The sequence below is a fragment of the Dreissena polymorpha genome, chromosome 8, assembly GCF_020536995.1.
Source record: "Dreissena polymorpha isolate Duluth1 chromosome 8, UMN_Dpol_1.0, whole genome shotgun sequence".
Lineage (NCBI taxonomy): Eukaryota > Metazoa > Mollusca > Bivalvia > Myida > Dreissenidae > Dreissena > Dreissena polymorpha.
Genome location: NC_068362.1, coordinates 14,139,388 through 14,152,313, shown reverse-complemented (window position 1 = coordinate 14,152,313; position 12,926 = coordinate 14,139,388). Strand labels below are relative to the sequence as shown.

The 12,926-nt window shown below is 35.0% G+C and overlaps 1 protein-coding gene across 5 annotated transcripts in view; it reads right to left on the bottom strand.

The window, feature by feature from the left end:
• LOC127842690 (glycoprotein-N-acetylgalactosamine 3-beta-galactosyltransferase 1-like) overlaps window positions 1-12,926 on the bottom strand; it is a 39,891-nt gene that overhangs the window by 24,931 nt on the left and 2,034 nt on the right. The window lies entirely within an intron of this gene.

The window sequence follows — 12,926 nt, the reverse complement described above, 5'->3', positions numbered from 1 at the left end:
TAACCATAAAGTCTTGTAAACTTAAAGGGGCTTTTTCACGTTTTGGTAAATTTACAAAATAATTTTTTTTTTCAGATTCGCAAATTTACACTGTTATTATGATATTTGTGGAAAACAGTATATCTCCACATATCTGTATGTTGACCACCAAGCCAACTCATATGCGTCAGAATTGACACCGGGTTTTCGAGGTGAGGATTGCGCGCACCAACAACTGCACAATCGTGACAACTGGAAACAGTAATACTTAACGTTTACCATGCTCTTAAATATCATCTTTTGACGATTTAAAAACCTGAATATTATAAAGCGTTGCAACGCGAAACGACTGAATAATTTTGAGAGTTATGTTGTTGTCGTTATAATTTTTGATACTAAATATATCCAAAATAAACGAGAATACAATTTTAGAAAGAAAAAATAAACCTCAACTGGCCGCGAACCACTGACCCCTGGAGTAAAATTCTATCGCTTAGACCACTCGGGCATCCGTGTTCATACAATCAGTGATGTATTTTATACTTTATATAAGCAATCCTTGTAGAATCACAAAATATAACAACAGCAACAGAATTCTCCAAATTATTCAATCGTTTCGCGTTGCAACGATTTATAATTTTCAGGTTTTTAATCGTCAAAAGATGCGTATAATGCATATATTAGAGCATGGTAAATGTTCAGTATTAACGTTCCCTCACAAATATCATATCTACACCGAAAATTTGCGAACCTGAAACATTTGTTTTACTTTTGTCAATTATATAACGAAAATGTGAAAAAGCCCCTTTAAATAAGATGGATAATTATACCGGTACATGAAAAATGAGGAAAAATCCGAACATTATGATAAATAATCATTGTATTGCGTAACGTTCTTAAAAAATATCAAAATGTATGTAACAGCGGTCTCATAATATTAAGTTATAGTTTCTTCTTGAAAATACATTCTCACATTGCACTGATGTTAACCTTATCAATGCATATTCAATAACTATTTATGAAAACATTTCATTTCAAATGTGTTTCTTGTGTACGTATGCTCTTATTATTATAGTTTATGGAACGTTGATTATATTTTGGATATCTAACGAAATCTTAATTTTACTTTGGAATGATGGCCATGCATTAGTGTTGTTGCGGAATTTGCTTATTTATGATCAATTATAAATCATAACACATTTAAGAAGCTATTACTAGTATGCTCTATTTTACTTTCCTGCGCTTACATCGCGCGAGATTTCAGTGCTCATTTTTCATAATTGATTCGGATTTTATGTTCCTTTATTAGTAGTACTTGATAACAATTAAGGCAAGTATCTTGTGAGTAATTGGTATAACACGATTATCATATTAACAATTTACCAGTGCGATTAAGTTTCCTTAAAAAAGGAATGAACGTATCCATTTCTCATGTAAAACAGTAATTTTGCATTGAAATAGACTTTTGGTATCGTTTTTAATTGATTTTTTAAAATAAATTTAATAATGGATTAAAATCAAGTATAATGACATAAATGAGCATCTTTTACGATTTACGAATTTAAAAGTTGAAAACCTAATTTTAATGTCTTTAAAAAAATATAAAATCAGCAATATCCTATACACTACTGCCAAACAATTGTAGCTGCAATTATTTATTTTTTCATGATATTGTATACATTTATTTACAAACTCAACGGGCTAATGATATTTTTTGTTAGGTGTTGAATGTATAAATACGTATCACATCGGAAACTATTCAACTAACAAATCGGCGTGAAACAATTTTATCTCAAATAAAAGGCTGAACAGATACATCAGTTTTGCAGATGAGAAATATCTTAAAAGGGGATATTTGTTGGATCCGGTGGATTATCGATTTTAATTCACGAGTGATCATAGAAAAAATATATTTTCTATGATCACGAGTGAATAAAATTTATAATCCATCGAATCTAACAAATTTTCTTTTTATTTAATGCATTTTCCACAGTTTATATACATTGTTCAAGAGTTTAACTAAAGAATTTTGCTGGGATAATGACGTCATTTCATCAAAAAATGACGTCATTTCACAGTATACACTTATTTCATGGATGCGCGGTGAACAGTATATAAATATTATCCCATTTTCATCGCGACATTGACGGTATAACACGTTGTGGAATATACTTGCTTGTATTCAACACTGTGGAATATACCTGTCGCGTGCACGGACTACTTTTTAAATGACGTCATGCGATATACGCTAAAATTAGGTCGATATTGTTTTATTTGGTTTATTGATCGAATTATAAGGTCACCCATTATAAGAAAATGTGCATATTTTGCAGAAAAATATATATATATGACATATTCACCAAAAGAAATGTTGAAATAAAATATAAAATTACACGATTTTTATTTTGTATTTTTTTATTTATATTTACTTTACCACTGAATGATTTTTCATAAGAAACAAAGTCGACAAAACTTAAGCTTCAAAATTATACGACTTTCAACCTTTTAATCTAGTCATATGACATAATTTTTCGCCATCCGTATATTGAATCAGCTGATTGATGGCGTCATAAAATGACATACTTATTGCGTCATTTTCCCCATTTTTTTGACGATTTATTATAAACGCGACTTATTTCACATGTTTTCTACATGTACTGTATGTTGACATATCTGAATTGTCAATTGATCACATTTTCCTTATTTCGTGTAATGTGCATTGTTTATAACCAAAGCATATACTTTTGACATTTAACTTAAATATAAAGAATGTACAACAAGCCATACACATATCGCACAGTTCATGAATAATCTGCTATGTTTGCTTTCCTATTTCACGTTAGGCATAGAGCTGTGTAAAGTATAAGATGGTAAAAATAGCACTGGAATTGGGAACGTCCCATTTTGTACACGGGTATTTTCTACTCATTTATCTGTTGTGTACTGGAATGTTTTCCATTCTTTGTGTATTTATATATTAAATTATTTTCTCGTACAATAAGGGCACTTACCAAAGATAAATAAAACATTGTGCAAGTTTAAACATAATTATGTTTGTATGCAGAAATCTGCAAATGCAACCGAGTTTACCAACGGCTATTATTAGATAAACTGCTCCGGTTCATTGGAACAGCAGTAATGTAGAGTACATGACGTAGCGTGTGACGAAGAAGAAAGTTTATCGCGTTCATAAACTCATTTGAATAAAGTGATAGAATGGCATAAGGGTCTTTATTTAACTATGCTAAAATAATTATTAAAGACCCTAGATGCAAAATCGTCAATTATTGAGTTAAATGGATTATTAGATGGATTTTAAAGGATAATTAAAGGTAAGATACCAGTTCTTACGTGTTTTGATTTTTGTTTGTACTTTTGTCGTTCCCTGTTCTCGGGGAAATGATTTTAACATGGGCGCCATTGATGCATCGGATCACACACGGCATACCCACAACATTCTATAAAAACACGTTCTGCGTGTCCTTAAATTCGTCGTTCGAAGTCGGAAAACGTATTGCCCTGTATATTTTGTCAAATAAAGTGTCAGTCGCTGCGATTGTCTGTTTACTCGTCAAAATTGTCAAGGTCTTCGATAGCTAAAGAAACTTACGCGTACAGTTTATTTAGCATTGACAGACCTGTACAAAGTCGCGCCAGTCAAAAATCATAAAAAGCGACATTTAAAGTTATGGTAGCCAGAACTAGGTCGTCGATGGTGTACATGTATGTTGACATCGACAGCATTTTGTTAGGAGCAATCGCCGCCATATTGGATTTTGATCATTTTCTTTCGAAAATAAAATGAATTATAGGAAAGTAAAATCTTCTTTTCGCGGTCGTAATGTGTTAAAATTCGCATACTGCGTAAAATTGAATGTAGGCACATGGTGATATTTTTACTTGTTTTACAGTTTGTGTGTGAATTTTTTAAATACTATTTTGCGTACCAGAACAAATACATGTATATCACTACGCATGGTTACATTTGTTAGATTTTAAGCGCTTTTATGACTGAATTAAAATTATTGTTAAGGTTATTAGATATATTTATGTTAAATGTCACGTTGAAAAAATCAAATGGGATAAATAGAATACTAGGATTAGCGTTGAATACAGAGAAGATTATGTTGCTCGGCTCGAACACCGAAAGCGCTCGCCAAGGCTCGCGCTTCCGGCGTTCTAAGCCTCGCAACATAAACTTCTCTGTATTCAACGCTAACCTAGTATTCTCTATTTACATGGCTGACAGGGTGACAGTTAATTTGTCAACTTGAGGAAATACTGTCAACCGAGGCGAAGCCAAGGTTGACAGTATTTTTCCGAAAGTTGACAAATTTACTGTCACCCTGTCAGACATGTAATATTTATTTTATTATACCGAATAGACTATTCAACCATTAACAATTTATATGAACCATGAACAATTTTAATATTCAATAATTGAATTTAATTTCAGCAATGAACAACCATTAATATGTTGAGTGGTTCAGATTTACGGGCAGAGCAAAATGAACTACGCTTTATTCGGCACCGACCTAGTAATCAATTTATCCCATCAATTTTCTTAGTCGTCAATTATTTCTTTAAAAATATATTACAGAACCAGCTTTCCGTATTTTATTTTCATCACTTGATTACGCAATTAATGACGTACTTGTGTGACGTCATTTCGGTGACGAAACATTTTGGGACAACAATATGGACGTGGTGGGTTTTTTAACAGTAAAATATTTGTTTAAAGCATCGAACGAATCCAAAACGTATTTCGGATTGTGTTTTTGTCATGAATAAAACACCGTAAGAACAGAAGTGAATATCGTTGTAACTTTATTGTTATTAGCATTGGATTAAAGTTGCCTTTGAGGTAAGCTTGTCGTTTATACTAAATTGATTTTCTTTTTGACTCCTGTCAAAGCTTAATTAATGGCATTAATCTATTCTACAGCACAGTTTCAGCTGCAATCGATACTTTAATCATCCAAATACAACGGACACGCAAAACTGCGTACTGAGCATGCGCGAATAGGACAGTATCTAGTTTTCGAACATTCCGCACGTGATTGCTAAGGCAGCGGGATACAGTATTTTTTGTCAGTAATTTTTTTCCCGCTGGTGGCACGTGATTGCTATGGCAGCAGGATACAGTATATTTTGGCCAGTAAATTTATTCACGCTGGGTCCGACAGTATTTCTATGTCACGATGGCCTATGGGAGTTTAGCATTGTTAATAAAAGTGAGGTATAATAATCAAAACTTTTTCCCAAGATATCAGGGATGACTTTGGTACTGTTGCCCGAGGCCTGTCGGCCTCGGGCAACAGTTCCAAATGTCAGCCCTGATACCGAGGGACAACAGTTTTGACTGTTCACCAAGCATCCATGAAATAAGTGTTTTATTACCTGATCAAATTTCCAACATAGAAATAACAGCAAACTAAATTTTTATTTACACACAACAGTAATCGATAAAATAAATAATTTTGACTGTTTAACTGTAAAATGACGTCATTTTTGGACGAAATGACGTCATTATTCCAGCGGGCAACAGTATATAAATATTACATGGCTGACAGGGTTACAGTAAATTTGTCAACTTGAGGAAATACTGTCAACCGAGGCGAAGCCAAGGTTGACAGTATTTTTCCGAAAGTTGACAAATTTACTGTCACCCTGTCAGACATGTAATATTAATTTTATTATACCGAATAAACTATTCAAACATGAACAATTTATATGAACCATGAACAATTTTAATATTCATTAATTGAATTTAATTTCAGCAATGAACAACCATAAATATGTTGAGTGGTTCAGATTTACGGGCAGAGCAAAATGAACTTCGCTTTATTCGGCACCGACCTAGTAATCAATTTATCCCATCAATTTTCTTAGTCGTCAATTATTTCTTTAAAAATATATTACAGAACCAGCTTTCCGTATTTTATTTTCATCACTTGATTACGCAATTTATGACGTACTTGTGTGACGTCATTTCGGTGACGAAACATTTTGGGACAACAATACGGACGTAGTGGTTTTTTTAACAGTAAAATATTTGTTTAAAGCATCGAACGAATCCAAAACGTATTTCGGATTGTGTGTTTGTCATGCATAACACCTTAAGAACAGACAATGGAAGTGTATATCGTTGTAACTTTATTGTAATTAGGATTGGATTAAAGTTGCCTTTGAGGTAAGCTTGTCGTTTATACTAAATTGATTTTCTTTTTGACTCCTGTCAAAGCTTAAATAATGGCATTAATCTATTCTACAGGACAGTGTCAGTTGCAATCGATATTTTAATTATCCAAATACAACGGACACGCAAAACTGCGTACTGCGCATGCGTGAATGGGACAATATAATTTTCGAACATTCCGCACGTGATTGCTAAGGCAGCGGGATACAGTATTTTTTTGTCAGTAAATTTTTTCCCGCTGATGGCACGTGATTGCTATGGCAGCGGGATACAGTATACTTTGGACAGTAAATTTATTCCCGCTGGGTCTGACAGTATAATATGTCACGATGGCCTATGGGAGCTTAGCATTGTAAATAAAAGTGAGGTATAATAATTCAAACTGTTGACCGGTCAACAGTTCGATATTCACCGGTAACAGTTTAAAACATTGCAAATTTCTTTTTTCTACGAGGAAATAGCAACAAATAATTAATTTTCATTTATATAAGACATCAGGTAATAATAAACAATGAAAATTATCGATAATTCTCACTGATAATTTTCATTGTTTGAAACAGTGATATAATCAGTTTTAATTCACTGATATTTCTCTATAAACCACCGGAAAGCATTAAATAAAAGGAGATATTCGGCATGTTCAATTATTGACATGCACACACGATACAATGTTTCTTGTTTTCAATAAAGAGTTAATAATAAAAGAGTTAACAACATTGCTGAGAAACAATTGCAATCGTTAAAAGTAAACCATGTTAACAAAATTTGCAATTACCTTTTTCGTATTGGTGATTAGATATCAAACAATCTAAATTCTATTCTTGGTATAAAGACAAATGCGCTCCTGAGGTCCTATGTATTTAGGTGGGCAAATCAATATGGCTCTGTTACAAGAAATATCCGAACGTTTCACATATGATATCAACTTTTTTAATAACGTCAAATACACGTATGTACACGAACCAAAACTGTCCATCCGTCATATATAAAACGTCCCCATATTAAGACCTCAATTTCAGCTTCAATTCCTCATTCGTCACAACGATCGTGAATATAGTAAGTTAATAAGATAGGAGTTCTGACTCAATTTTCTACGGAATACCGTTAGAGCCATCGTGGTTACACATTAAAATCCAGAGGGCGACAATGTGAAAGTGCGATAGTACGACGGCGACAATGCGATACAGGGCTTGAAATTAACTTTTTTTCTACTTGCAAAACATTGCGAGCAGCTTTAATACCAACTCGCAAAATCAAAATCAGTCTCGCAAATTTTGCAGGAAACATAAAAAAGTTTGGACATTAATTTAGTACTAATAAAACAAAATAAAAAGTACTTTACATACACATTTTATTTCTGCAATCATACAAAGATATCAGTTCCTTGCACCATAAGGGTATTTCAAATATAAGTGTGTCATGTTCACACAGAAAACAAAGTTTAAGTGTCAGTTTTGGATATTTTTAATGGGTTTTCAAATATTGAAATAAATCAGCTCTGATATCGTGTGTTGAGTGCGACGTCACCAAAATACAAATCAACGGTTAACTTTGCTTTATCTTTCGTATTTTTATTTCAGTCTGTAGGCAAAAAGAAACTAGTTATGTTTGGCTTCGACGCCATGTCTGTTCAAGTTCAATGAACAAATGTGAATAGTCGACTGTTTCACGTTCTTTGTACCAATACTATCCGCATACAGGTATTCACACGTTCTATAAATTGACCTACGGTTTAGCGTTCATGACGTAGAGTGCATTTATATTACTAGTGTTTTTTCCACTATTTCTTTACTCGCAAAAAAATACTAGTGGCTTAAAACTTAACTCGCAATCAGTATTTTTCACTCGCATTTTGCGAGTGAGCGAGTGTTAATTTCGAGCCCTGGCGATAGTACGATAACGACAGTACGATAACGCGATAGTGCGATGGCTACAATTCTACAATACGATAGCGACAGTGCGATAGTACGATGGCGACAATGCAATAATACGATGACGACAGTACGATAACGCGATAGTGCGATGGCGACAATGTGATAATACGATGACGACAGTTCGATAACGCGATAGTACGATGGCGACAATGAGATGATACGATGGCGACAATACGATATGACTATCGCATTGTCGCCATCGTACTATCGCACTGTCGCCATCGTATTGTCGCACTGTCGCATTGTGGTCATCGCACTATCGCGTTGTCGCATTGTCGCCATCGTACTATCGCATTTTCGTCATCGTACTATCGCATTGTCGCCATCGTACTATCGCATTGTCGCCGTCGTACTATCGCATTGTCGCCGTCGTACTATCGCATTGTCGCCCTCTGGATTTTAATGTGTAACTACGATGGCACTAATGGTATTCCTTACAATCCGGGTCCGCTCAAACAAAATGCAGTCTCAGGCGCGGAAGGAGATAATAAACATCGCAATACACACATAAACCAAGTCCACTTCATGGTCACGAAATGGTTTTCGCTTGCGAGACGGTGATTTTACAAGATGATCAATGAAAGGCAATCACTTTGGCGCAGGTGGTAAGCGTGTCGGCTGGGGGAAGAACGCTTACCGTATACATGTATACATGTTATAACACAAACGCCTATTATGAGAACAACTTCAATAGTTAAAATAGTTATATTGAAAGATCTTTAACGAAAATCAGTTCCCTAGACGGTCATTTTCTAGATTGCGATAAGAGTTTCACATGGCATTAACCATTGTGTGGGGTACTAAATAATACATAGCTGAATGCATCGCCATTGTTTATAATGTCTGATTGGAATAGAAAACAAGAGGGCCAAGATGGCCCTAGTTCGCTCACCTGAGAGGAGTCGGTTTATTCAATCTTTACCAAATGTCATACTTTACCTAGATATTGTCCAGACAAACCTCCTGGTCAAGTTTCATCATTACTGAACCAAAACACTGGCGTATGGAGTGTTTTTGTTTTTGTAAGATTTTCCTGGTTACTTATATTTTGAGTTAACCCCCCTTACCAAACATCAAAATTTGCTTACAAAAATAAATATTATGACCAAGTTTCATAAAATCTGAAACAAAAATGTGACCTCTAGAGTGTTTACAAGGCTTTTTATAATATAATGAAAATTTGAAAAATCTAAGGGCAATAATTATGACATTAATTAATTGATTTTGCTCATTATCAAACTTAACGGAGATCTTTCAGCAACTTTGATAAAGAATGCTTGAGAAATGTGAATGCTACAGTGTTTACGGACGTCGGACAAAAACCAATCCTAAAACCTCACCTGAGCAATCAGGTGCGCTAAAAAGTGTGTTTCACCGATCTGAGCCATTTTCCAACTTGTCCGAGAAATCAATAAAACCAATGTATTGACTAAGTTTCACAATGATAAGGCAAAAAATGTGACTTCTAAAGTGTTCGATCACAAGGTTTCTCTCTAGTCACATAAGAAAAACTGCCCCACCCCCTGGCGGCCATATTTTTTTTACCGATCGGGACCATTTGCGAACTCATCTGAGATATATATAAAACAAATCTTTTCACCAAGTTTCATGATGATTGGGCAAATAGTGTGAGTTCTAGAGTGTTCACAGGCTTTTTTTACCATATAAATATAAGAAAAATGTTCCCCCGGCAGCCTTGTAATTCAACTGACCGGAAACCATTTTCGAACTCAACTCTTGTATCAACGAAACAAATGTTCATACCAAATTTCATGATAATTGGACCAAAAATGTGATTCCTAGAGTTTTCACGTTTACACTATATACATATAGAGAAAAATGCCCCGCCCACTGGCGGCCATGTTTTTCTACCGATCTGGACCATTTTCAAACCCGTCTGAGATATCAATAAAACTAATGTTTTGACCAACTTTCATGATGATTGGGCAAAAATTGTTACTTCTAGAGTGTTACCGCTTTTTAAACGAAAGTAAGGTTTCTAGACGTATACGTCCATTTCGACAAACGCGATTCTTTTTAAGCTTTAAAGTATGCACCACCTGAGTCCAGGCTTTGAGCCAAGATTTTGTTGTTACAGAAGTGTATTTTTACACTCTACAACTAAAGGACGAGTTAATCTGTGATGGGTTTTTTAGCTCACCTGATTGCTCAGGTTAGCTTTTGTGACCGGTCTTTGTCCGTCGTCCGTCCGTCGTCCGTCCTTCCGTCCGTCGTACGTCCGTACACATTTGTTCGTAAACACTCTAGAGGCGGCATTTATTTTCGATCTTCATGCAACTTGGTCAAAAGATTAGTCCCAATGATATTTCGATCGAGTTCGAAACTGGGTCATGCTGGGTTAAAAACTAGGTAACTAGGTCAAAAAAAGAAAAACCTTGTAAACACTGTAGAAGTCACATTTCATGCCCAATCTTCATGTAACTGTGTCAAAATGTTTGCCTTATTGATATGTTGGTTGAGTTCAAAAGTGGTTCCGGTCCGTTGAAAAACATTGCCGCCAGTGGGCGGGCAGTTTTCCTAATATGGCTATAGAGAAACCTTGTAAACACTCTAGAAGTCAAAAATTTTGCCCAATCATCATGAAAATTGGTCAAAACATTGGTTTTATTGATATCTCGGATGAGTTCTAAAATGGTCCAGATCTGTGAAAAAAACATGGCCGTCAGTGGGCGGGGCATTTTTCTCTATATGTATATTGTGAAAACATGTGAACACTCTAGAAGTCACATTTTTGGCCCAATTTTCTTGACATTTGGTCAAAATGTTCTCCTTAATGATATGTTGGTTGAGTTTAACAGTGGTTTCGGTCCGATGAAAAACATGGCCGCCAGTGGGCGGGCAGTTGTCCTTACTTGGCGATAGAGAAACCTTGTTAACACTCTAGAAGTAACAATTTTTGCCCAATCATCATGAAAGTTGGTCAAAACATTGGTTTTATTGATATCTAAGACGGGTTTGAAAATGGTCCAGATCGGTAGAAAAACATGGCCGCCAGTGGGCGGGGCATTTTTCTCTATATGTATATAGTGAAAACGTGAAAACTCTAGGAGTCACATATTTGGTCCAATTATCATGAAATTTGGTATGAACATTTGTTTCGTTGATACAAGAGTTGAGTTCGAAAATGGTTCCGGTCAGTTGAATAACAAGGCTGCCGGGGGGGGGGGGGGGACAGTTTTCTTATATTTATATAGTAAAAAAGCTTGTGAACACTCTAGAACTCACATTATTTGCCCAATCATCATAAAACTTGGTGAAAAGATTGGTTTTATATATATCTCAGATGAGTTCGCAAATGGTCCCGATCGGTAAAAAAAAAGGCCGCCAGGGTGTGGGGCAGTTTTCCTTATGTGACTAGAGAGAAACCTTGTGATCGAACACTTTAGAAGTCACAATTTTTGCCTAATCATTGTGAAACTTAGTCAATACATTGGTTTTATTGATTTCTCGGACAAGTTGGAAAATGGCTCAGATCGGTGAAACACACTTTTTAGCGCACCTGATTGCTTAGGTGAGGTTTTAGGATTGGTCTTTGTCCGCCGTCCGTAAACACTGTAGCATTCACATTTTTCAAGCATTCTTTATCAAAATTGCTGAAAGATCTCCGTCAAGTTTGATAATGAGCAAAATCAATTAATTAATGTCATAATTATTGCCCTTAGATTGTTCAAATTTTCATTATATTATAAAAAATCCTTGTGAACACTCTAGAAGTCACATTTTTGTTTCAGATTTTATGAAACTTGGTCATAATATTTATTTTTGTAAGCAAATTTTGATGTTTGGTAAGGGGGTTAACTCAAAATATAGGTAACCAGGTCAAATCTTACAAAAACAAAAACACTCCATACGCCAGTGTTTTGGTTCAGTAATGATGAAACTTGACCAGGAGGTTTGTCTGGACAATATCTAGGTAAAGTATGACATTTGGTAAAGATTGAATAAACCGACTCCTCTCAGGTGAGCGAACTAGGGCCATCTTGGCCCTCTTGTTTTCTATTCCAATCATATAATATTATAAACAATGGCGATGCATTCAGCTATGTATTATTTAGTACCCCACACAATGGTTAATGCCATGTGAAACTCTAATCGCAATCTAGAAAATGACCGTCTAGGGAACTGATTTTCGTTATAGATCTTTTAATATAACTATTTTAACTATTGAAGTTGTTCTCATAATAGGCGTTTGTGTTATAACATGTATACATGTATACGGTAAGCGTTCTTCCCCCAGCCGACACGCTTACCACCTGCGCCAAAGTGATTGCCTTTCATTGATCATCTTGTAAAATCACCGTCTCGCAAGCGAAAACCATTTCGTGACCATGTAGTGGACTTGGTTTATGTGTGTATTGCGATGTTTATTATCTCCTTCCACGCCTGAGACTCAAGTGATAAAATAATAAGTAGGGACATTTTTTTTTAAATTCATTGCTTTTCATGCTATCCAAAATGACATGGAACACGGGTTATAGCATCTCTGTGTACGCGGAATGCAAATTTCGCATGCTTATTTTGCTTCTTATCTCAGTTGTATGTTTATGCAAGTTCCGTTGAAATTGATTTCACTAATAACACATAATTTAATGCTGATGTTCGTTTAAAGTATTTTTTTTTATATTCCATTAAACACATCGTGTGAGTTTTCGGTTATGAATAGTTGTTTTCAAAGAATAATACCCAACCTGTCATTGGAAAACATGTTCAATACATCGCAGTTTGTTCATTATCCATTTTGAGTTTGGTTATTATCCACAGAAATTTTCAGATCAGTTTGGATTTATACATAA